The sequence below is a fragment of the Pongo pygmaeus genome, chromosome 12 (genome assembly GCF_028885625.2).
Source record: "Pongo pygmaeus isolate AG05252 chromosome 12, NHGRI_mPonPyg2-v2.0_pri, whole genome shotgun sequence".
NCBI classification, from domain to species: Eukaryota; Metazoa; Chordata; class Mammalia; order Primates; family Hominidae; genus Pongo; species Pongo pygmaeus.
The window spans coordinates 749792-759579 of NC_072385.2; positions in this window are offsets into that span (position 1 = coordinate 749792).

The following is a 9788-nucleotide window of genomic DNA, read 5'->3' on the forward strand; positions in this document are numbered from 1 at the left end:
TCATGACTGGGGCCTGGGCCTGGGAAAGGAACTAAGTGAAGAATGGAGCCCCAGGCTGTGGATGTCCCTGGGGGAACCTTGGTTCAGCAACGGCCAGAGGAGCTCCTGAGGCCAAGCGGTATCTGTCACCTCCCTACCTTTGGGCGTCTTCTGGTTGCCAATGTGCTGCAGGTCCTGGCTCCAGAATCAAATTGGGCTCAAATTGCACGAGATCCAACGCAGTGGAGCCTGGCACTAATCCCACCTCCACCTCGTGCATCTCAGAGCTGCAGGATGGCTCTGCCCACCGCACCCTAAGCTGGCCCCGCTTGGGGCTGGCATTGGAGGACAGCATGTTCTGGTCGTCTCTGCTCCTCTCTGCTGGTGCCTGTGCCTTTGCTGGCCACCCACTCATAGATGTCAGAGCCACAGGACGGCCCTGCAGATCCCCTACGCTGGCCCTTCTGGGGGCCGGCTGTGGTGCACATGCAACCGGTCATAGTGGTCTCCATTGGGCACCTTTCCTCTTCTCGAGGAAGCCTGGGCCTTCGCTTGCCCCCACATCCGCAGAGCTGAGCACCTGCCACCTCTCCCCAGGAAAGGCAACAAAATGCCACCAACTTAAGGCACCCACTGAAGGCTACCAAGAGAAGGCGGGTTGCCCTGCCAACCAGATCGTGTCCTGCTTAGAAAGAACCAATCAGGCCTTGAGTTCTCTCCACGCGCTGGCCTTCCATTTGTGACGTGGGAGTCCAGGCACTGGCTCACAAAGTCGCGCCCCCTAGCGACCCCGCCCCACCTTTCATTTATTGGTAGCTGGTAGCAACTTTCAGGCTTCCTCACTGTGAATTATGAATATGAATTATGATGAAATTACTGTATCCTTATGTATCTCATGCACTATCTGATAGCCAAAGCCCCCTCTTCCCCCATGGCCTGTGAGTTTTTTGGAAACTAGAAAGAAGATACATTTCTGCAGGTGCTTTCAGAAGAAAACATTGCCACGACGTAAGGTTACTCTGTGATGTCAAGGCATATTTCATATGTCATACATATTCATATTTATATTCATAATTCAAAATGCACATATTCAATCAAATTAACAGCACTAAAAAGCCCAAAATTTATACACTAAGTACATTATATTTTTCTAAAGATCACTTCGATAGAGCAAACTTAGAATCTATGGTTTCAACAAATGAAGAGGCTTATTCAAGAGAAAACCACCACCTAACACAAGATTTTCAATGTGATAATCATTGCTACTTTTCATTAGCAATTATCCAGTCAATAGATTGTGAACTGCTTTGTGACTATAGTGATTTATTTAAACTTACTGATCCTTTGATTATCTCAAAAATATGAATAATACCAAATTTATAAACTTGTTCTAAAAATTAAATGAGAGAAAAATAATCCTCCTTCTCTATATATTGAAAACCTACAAAATCAGTTACATTGTGTCCAGATTTTTACACACTTACCTTATTGAAGCCTCATCACAACCCCGTCTTTTAAATTACAAGGATTATTCCCAGATTTTTACACACTTACCTTATGCAAGTCTCCTAACAATCCCACCTTTTATAGATGAGCAAACTGAGGCTCAGACAAATTAAAAACACATTCACCATCAAATCATAATGATTGATGGAACTGGGATACAAATCCAGTTCTCTCTGACACCAAAGGTGGTGCAATGTAATGAAGACCAAGCTATATCCAGCGCATGGAGGGATCAAAACATGTGGATTCCCTTTCTCTACCCTCTCACATGTGAATCTCAATGGCTCTCACTGCCTCAGAACAATCCTAAGCTCCCTCCCAGGTTGCCTTGCAGAGGTTCCCTTCTTTTTGGGGGTGATTAGGAATATGCAGTTTTGGACCACAGGCATCTATAAAGAGATGTGTTGATCAAGAAATAAAATTGTCTAGGCCATAAGTTACTGTGAATTGTCTAGCTTCTCTGCAAAAAATAAATGGGCTATTCTCTTTATTTTTTATTATTCCACTATTCACAATAGCCTAGAATCAACCTAAGTGTCCAAGAAGACGTGGTTTAACCCTGAGGATTACTAACGTTTTCACTGTGGTCAATGTGGTAGATTATATTACCATTCTCCCATTATCTGGTCTTCCTACTGCAGTGGCCCTATCTCCTAGAAGATTATACGCTTCTGTTCTATTGAAGGAAGGGTCAGATTTAGACATGTGACCTGCTTGGCCAGTGAAATGCAGGTAGAAGTGGGATGTGTAACTTGTAAGCAGAAAATTTCCTTTTTCAAGGATCTGGGAGCCATCCTTTCAAATGTAATCCTCCAGAAAGATAATACCTTATTTCCCAGTCTCCATGAGAGAGTAAGAGCATAATCTTGCTCCAAGTTGTAAAAACTACCTTATATCATCAAGATAAAAGGAAGTTTATTTTTCCTTTGAGAAAAGACAGTTAGCAAAGACAGGTGGCCTATGATCACCCCCTTACCCTCACTTTCAAAAATTCCACTGCCCTTTGTATCAGGGGAGCTGAGTTCAGACTAGGTCGGACCTCTCTCCCCTATTGCAATAGCTTGAATAATATCTTCCTTACTTATTTAACTTTTTCCAGTGCAATTTTTTCTTTGACACTTTCCTCCCTCTCTAAAACTTACATTGAAATTTTAGTAGGATTCAAGGCAGCCAATCTCGACCCTTGTATATAAAAAAGAACCCTTTAGGATTAAAAAACCCATGTTCTCTTCCAAAAGTTATTTCTTTGGACTATTGCCTTATTAAAAGTTTCTAGCTCTTATTTTTGCATTGAAAAGGAGAATGATGATTTTTAAATAAGTTCCTACTCAGTTTTAATTTCTGCTACCACAGTTTTATTGCTTTTCATGGCAATAGATTCCTCTCATTCAACAAAAAGGCCAGAACAAGGAAGTACAGAAACATCTCAATATATCTCTAAAAGTTATTTAACATGGACAGTGTCATTTAATATCTTTAACATCCCTATCAAATGGATGGTATAATTATCCCCCATTTACAGCATATTAAAACTTACAAACTGTAAATAACCAGCTGAAAGTCATATAGCATGGAAAATACAATAAGCATACAAAGAAGCAATGGCATTTGAAGTGGAGGAGGGCGAAGGATTAAAAGGCTAAACTTAGTTTGGTTAAGAAAAAAGAAAACTAGGAGGTGGTAAACTCTTGTTGGAAAGGGGAAGGATTTGGGCAGAGCAAGGTAGTGGAGTAGATCTCTTCAGTAATCATACCCCTACGGACACATCTATATGAACAACTATCCACATATGAAATTAACTTTACAAGAGCTAATGAACCCTGAATACATGAGTGAGTCTATGAAGCCCCTTCGGACTGCAAAGAGGAGTAAAACCATGCGTGGACAGTAAGGGAACCAGTACGCTGTGACTGTGATACTCCTCCCCCAGGCCATTATGGTATCATATGCAGGAAGTCCTCCTGAACTCACAGTTCTTACACTGAATAAAGTGAGGAGAAGTTGGATATTATTTTCCTCCATACTGAGTGCCTTCACGGTTGACTTACTCCTATATCAGCTCACAAGCAGCACCATGAGTGTCAACAGAGCTGAACCACCAGAGGCATGCTAGGGACATAGAGAAGGGATTGGGTTAGCAATACTTACTATATGAAACTTAGCAGTGGCTAGCCATTCCTACCAGAGGAAACATTATACCAGACAGGTTGTTTATGGGCACCATGCTGTGGGAAACATGATACACAGACTGTCCATATTTGATGGCCTGACTTGTTCTCCCCCCACAGACATCAGCCTTTCTGTGGATCACCCATGGGCCCATCCAGTTACATTGCATCAGTGGTGAAGCCCCATTGCAAGACTTATGTCTAAACTATGCTTTGGGCACCTCCTAATGCTAAAATGGAATATAATGGAAATCCACACAGAATTTCTAAACAAGCCCACTGAGAAACAGTCAAAAACATACCCAGACTGAGAAGACTGAAATAAATATTTAATTCATCAATGTGTAGACAGAGATGTACATCTACAAAAAATAAGAATATCCTAGGAAAAACTGCCTCCCCAAATGGAGAAAACTAGGTGTCAGCAACTGAATCTAAAGACATGCAAATGAATGATGTGGCAGACAAAAAAATTCAAATAGCTGCTTTTTTTAAAAAAATCTGTGAACTTCAACAAAGTACAGAAAAACAATATGGAAATTTATGAGAAATTCAACAAAGAATTTAAAATAATGGGAAAAAATCAAATGGAAATCCTGGAGGTGGAAAGTTCAGTAAACACACTGAAAAATGCACTAGAGGGCATCAAGAGAATAACTGATCAAGTAGGAGAGAAAAAAACAGTGAGCTCAAAGACAGGCTCTTTGAAAATACACTGTCAGAGTAGAAAAGCGAAACAAATGAGAAGAAACAAAGAAAACTTATGAGATCCTTGGGACAACATCAAAAAAAAAATCTACAGTGTTAAAGTGGAACTAAGAATGAAAAAGAGTTAGAAGCTTATTCAGAGAAATAACAGACAACTTTTTAAACTGGGAGAAGGATTAAGATGTTTAGGATGGCCAAAGCTCACTAATCTGATTTAATGTGAATAAGACAACCACAAGACATATTATAATTAAACTTTCAAAGCTCAAAAACAAAGAGTGCGTCCTGAAAGCACTAAGAAAAGGAAGCATATAACACATAGGAGAATTCCAATGTGCCTGGCAGCAGACTTCTCAGCAGAAACAATACGGGTCAGGAGAGAGTAGGATAATAGAATCAAGTGCTGAAGAACAAAACTGTCAACCATGAATACAGTATCCAGCACAGCTCTCATTTAGAAATGAAGGAGAGGTTAAAACATTCTAACACAAACAAAAGATGAAGGAATTCATTGTAATCATATCTGCCTTAAAAGAAATGTTAAAGAACAGTCTTCAAACTGAAAGAAAAGGGCACTAATATGTAATACAAAAAATTGGAAGGTATAAATCCACAGGTAAAAAAGAATATTCAGACAAATTCAGGATGCTCTAATATAGTAATAATTGAATGTAAACCACTTACATGTTTTTAGTAAGAAGGTTAAAATACAAAACAAAAATAATAACAACTACAATAATTTGTTAAGGGATAAGTGATATAAAAGATGTAAATTAAGACATCAAAAATGCAAAATGTGGCGGAGTGATTGAGTTAAAGAGCAGAGTGATTGCTTTTCCCCATTTCTTATTATCAAAATTAAGTTGTTTTCCACTCAAAATTACCTATTGAAACTATAAAACATTCTTCGCATGCCTCATAATAACCAAAAGGCAAACATTTTTATTAGATACACTAAAAATAAAAGAACAAGAAACAAAAACACACAGAGAAAATCACTTAACTACAGAAGAAGAAAATGAAGGGACAAAAAGGTACAAAAATTATAAAAGACAAGAAGAAAACAGTATATGGCAGTACAAGTCCTTATCTATCAATAATTACCTTGAATGTAAATAGATTAAATTATCCAGTAAGAAGACAGAGAATGGGTAAATGGATTAAAAACAAGGCCTAACTATATTCTTTCTACAAGAGACTCCCATCACCTGTAAATACACACATAAATTGAAAGTGATCAGATGGAAGAATATATTTTATGACAATGGAAATCAAAAGAATGCAGAAGTAAGTATATTTATATCAAATAAAATAGACTTCAAATAAAAAAGCTGTAAACACAGACAAACAAGGTCATTATGTAATAATAAAGGGGTCAGTACAACAAGAGAATACAATAATTGTAAATATATAATGCATTCAGCATTGGAGAACCTAAACATATAAAGCAAACATTAATAGATCTAAAAGGAGAGACAAAAAACTGTACAATAATAGTAAGAAACCTCGACATCCCATTTTCAGCAATCTCAATAAAGAAACATTTAAACTGCACTCTAGATCAAAAGAATTTAACGGTTATTTACATAACATTTTATCCAACAATTGCATAATTCACTGTGTTTTCACCTGCATATGGAATATTGTCCATGATAGATATGTTAGACCAGAAAACAAGTCTTAGCTAATCAAAAAATCAAATCATATCTCGTGTTTTTTTGACCATATGGAATAAAGCTAGAAATAAACAACAGAAGGAATTTCAGAAATTGTGCAAATACACACAAATTAAATAACATATCCGTAAACAACAAATGGGTCAATGAAAAAAAATTTAATTTAAAAAATGTGAAGACAATTAAAAATGAAATCAGAACATATGAAAACTTATGAAATACAGCAAAACAGTTCTTAGAGGGAAGCTTATAGCAATACATTTCTACGTCAATAAAGAAGAAAGATAATGAACAAACCATCTAGCATTGTATTTCAAGGAACTATAAAATCAAGAACAAACTAAGACCCTAATTAGCAAAAGAATATAGAGATCAGAGCACAAATATACAAAATTAAGACAAAAAATAACAATGACTAATTAAATGAAGGAATCTTTTTTGAAAAGGGAAAATTGACAAATGTTTTGTCAGACTAAGAAAAAAAGAGAAAATTCACATAAAATCAGAGATGAAAAAGGATATACTACGATAGACCCTAGAGAAATATAAGGAATCATGAGTAAGTACTACAAACAATTATACGCCAATAAATTGAAAAACTTAGAAGAAACACGTATGCTCTGGACACATATAACCCATCAAAATTGAAGAAAGAAGAAATAGAAAATGTGAACACACCAATGACAAATAATGAGATTGAAGGAATGATTTAGGCTCTCAGTCAAGGAAAATCCAAAAGATTTCACACAGTAGCTCACACCTGTAATCTCACAGTTTAGGAGCCCAAGGCAGGAGAATCACTAGAGGCCAGGAGTTCAAGATTAGCCTGGGCAACACAACGAGACTCCATCTCTAAAAATAAAAATAAAAATTCCGCAGGTATAGTGATGTGTACTTGTACTCAGGAGGCTGAGGCAGGAGGATCACTTAAGACCAGGAGTTTGAGGCTGCAGTCAGATATGACTGCACCACTGTATGCCAGCCTCAGTGATAGAGTGAGACCCTGTCTCTAAAATAATAGAGGAAGAAGGAAAAGTTCACGAATTGGTGGTTTTCGCTGACAAATTCTACAAAACATTTAAAAAACGTATACAAATTATTTACAAACTATTTCAAAAAAATGAAAAGGAGGGAACTCTTCCAAACTCATTCTATGAAGACAGCATTTCCTGATTCCAAAATGAGACAAGAACAGCAAATAAAAGAAAACTCCAGGCCAATATCATTGATAAACCTAGATGCAAACATTCAAAACCAGCAGTTCTAGCAATGATAATTCAAAACACATTAAAAATATTCTTCACCATAATCAAGTGTTATTTACCCGGGGGGGTAAGGAGAGTCTAATACAAGTAAATCAATAAAATGTGATATATCACATTAAACAATGAAGGATAAAAAACATATACTCATTTCAATAGATGCAGAAAAAGCATTTGACAAAATTAGACATCCTTTTACGATCAAACCTTTTAACAAATTAGTTATAAAAGAACCTAATAAAATAAAGAACGTATGTGATAACCCACAGGCAACATTATACTGAATGGTGAAAACTTGAAAACTTTGCCTCTAGGATCTGGAATAAGACAAGGATGTTCACTTTAATCACTTTTTTCAACATAGTACTGGAAGTCATAGTCAGAAAAATTACGTAAGAGAAAGAAATAAAAGGCATACAAATTGCAAAAAAAAAATTCAAATTATCCCTCTTTGCAGATGACATGAGCATATATCTGAAAAACCCTAAATACGCCACTGAGAATCAGAAATGGTAAATGAATACAATAAGGTTTCAGGATACAAAAGCAACATAAAAATCAGTAACATCTCTATACACCAATAGCAGAGTATCTCAAAAAGGAATCAAGAAAGTAATCCCATTTAAAATAGCGATTAAAAAAAACAAAATAGCTGCAAGTAAATTAAGCCATGGAAAGATGAAAATTATTAAACATTGATAAAAGCAATTAAAAATTAAAATAAATAGAAAGATATCCCTTGTTCATGGACTAGAAGAATTAATATTGTTGAAATGATCATACTACCAAAATCAATCTATAAATCCAATATAATCTCCATCAAATTTCCAATTTCATTCTTCACAGATATTAAAAAAGATCTTAAAATCCATGTGAAACTACAAAACACCCCAAATAGCCAAATAATTCTTAAGCAAAAAGAGCAATGCTAGAGGTATTACACTATCTAATTTCAAAATATATTACAAAGCTGTCCTAACTAAAACAGCATGATATTGGCATAAAAACAGGCATGTAGACCAGTGGAACAAAAATAGAGAACCCAGGCATAAATCCACACATTTACATGCAACTTTTTTTCGACAAAGGTGCAAACATTCAATGGGGAAAAGACAATCTTTTCAACAAATGGTGCTGAGAAAAGTGCATATCCACATACAAAAGAATGAAAGTAGACCCCTATCTCTCATCATATGCAAAAGCGAACTCAAAATGTATTAAATATTTAAATGTAAGATCCCAAACTATGAAACTAGTAGAAGAAAACATAGGTGAAATGTTATATGTCATTGGTCTGGGCAAGGACTTTTTGGAAAACACATCAAAAGACATGCACAACAATAGCAAAAATAAACAAATGGGATTACACCAAATAAAAGCTTCTGCACTGCATAGGAAACAATCACAAGAGTGAAGAGACAACCTACAAAATGGAGGAAAATATCTGCAAACTATTCACTTGATAAGGGGTAAATATCCCAAATTTACAGAATACTCAAACAACTCAATTGCAAAAATATAAATAATTGGATAAGAAAATAGTCAAGAGAGCGGAATAGACATTTCTCTAAATAAGACAAAAAAATCACCAACGGTTTTATGAAAAAATGTTCACCATCACTAATAATCAGAGAAATGCAAGTCAAACCCACAGTGAGATATCATCTCACCCTGTTTAGAATGCTTTTTATGAAAAAGTCAAAAAATAACAAATGCTGGCAAGGATGTGAAGAAAGAGGAATGTTCAAACACTGTTGGTGGAAATGTAAATTGGAGCAATTGTTATGGAAAACAATATAACTTCCAAAAACATTAAAAATAGACTTACCACATAATCCAGCAATCCCACTACTGGTTATATATTCAAAGAATATTAAATCAGTTTGTCTAAGACATTTCTGGACTCATGTTTATTACAGCACTATTAACAATAGCCTAGAATCAACCTAAGTGTCCATCAAAGAATGAATGAAGAAAATGTGGCATATATGCTGTATTTGGCCATTCTTGCATTGCTATAAAGAAATACCTGAGATTGGATAAATTATAAGAAAAGAGACTTAATTGGCTCCATGGGCTGTACAGGGAGCATAGTGCCAACATCTGCTTGACTAGTCAGGAAGCTTGAGAACTCATTCACTATCATGAGGATAGCACCAAGCCATGAGGGATCCACCTCCATGACCCAAACACCCCCTACCAGGCCCCATCTCTAACAGCGGAGATTACAATATAACATGAGATATGGGTCAGGACAAATATCCAAACTATATCATATGCACATTTGGCTATAAAAAAACGGTAAAATCGTGTCATTTGTGACAACATGAATGAGCATAGAGGACATTGTGGTAAGTGAAATAAGCTAACCACAGAAAGACAAATATCACATGATCTCATTCATATGTGAAATCTAAAAACACTGATCTAATAGAGTAGAAGAGAGGTTACCAGATTGGGAAAGATAGGGAGGAGAGGTTTTTAACGAT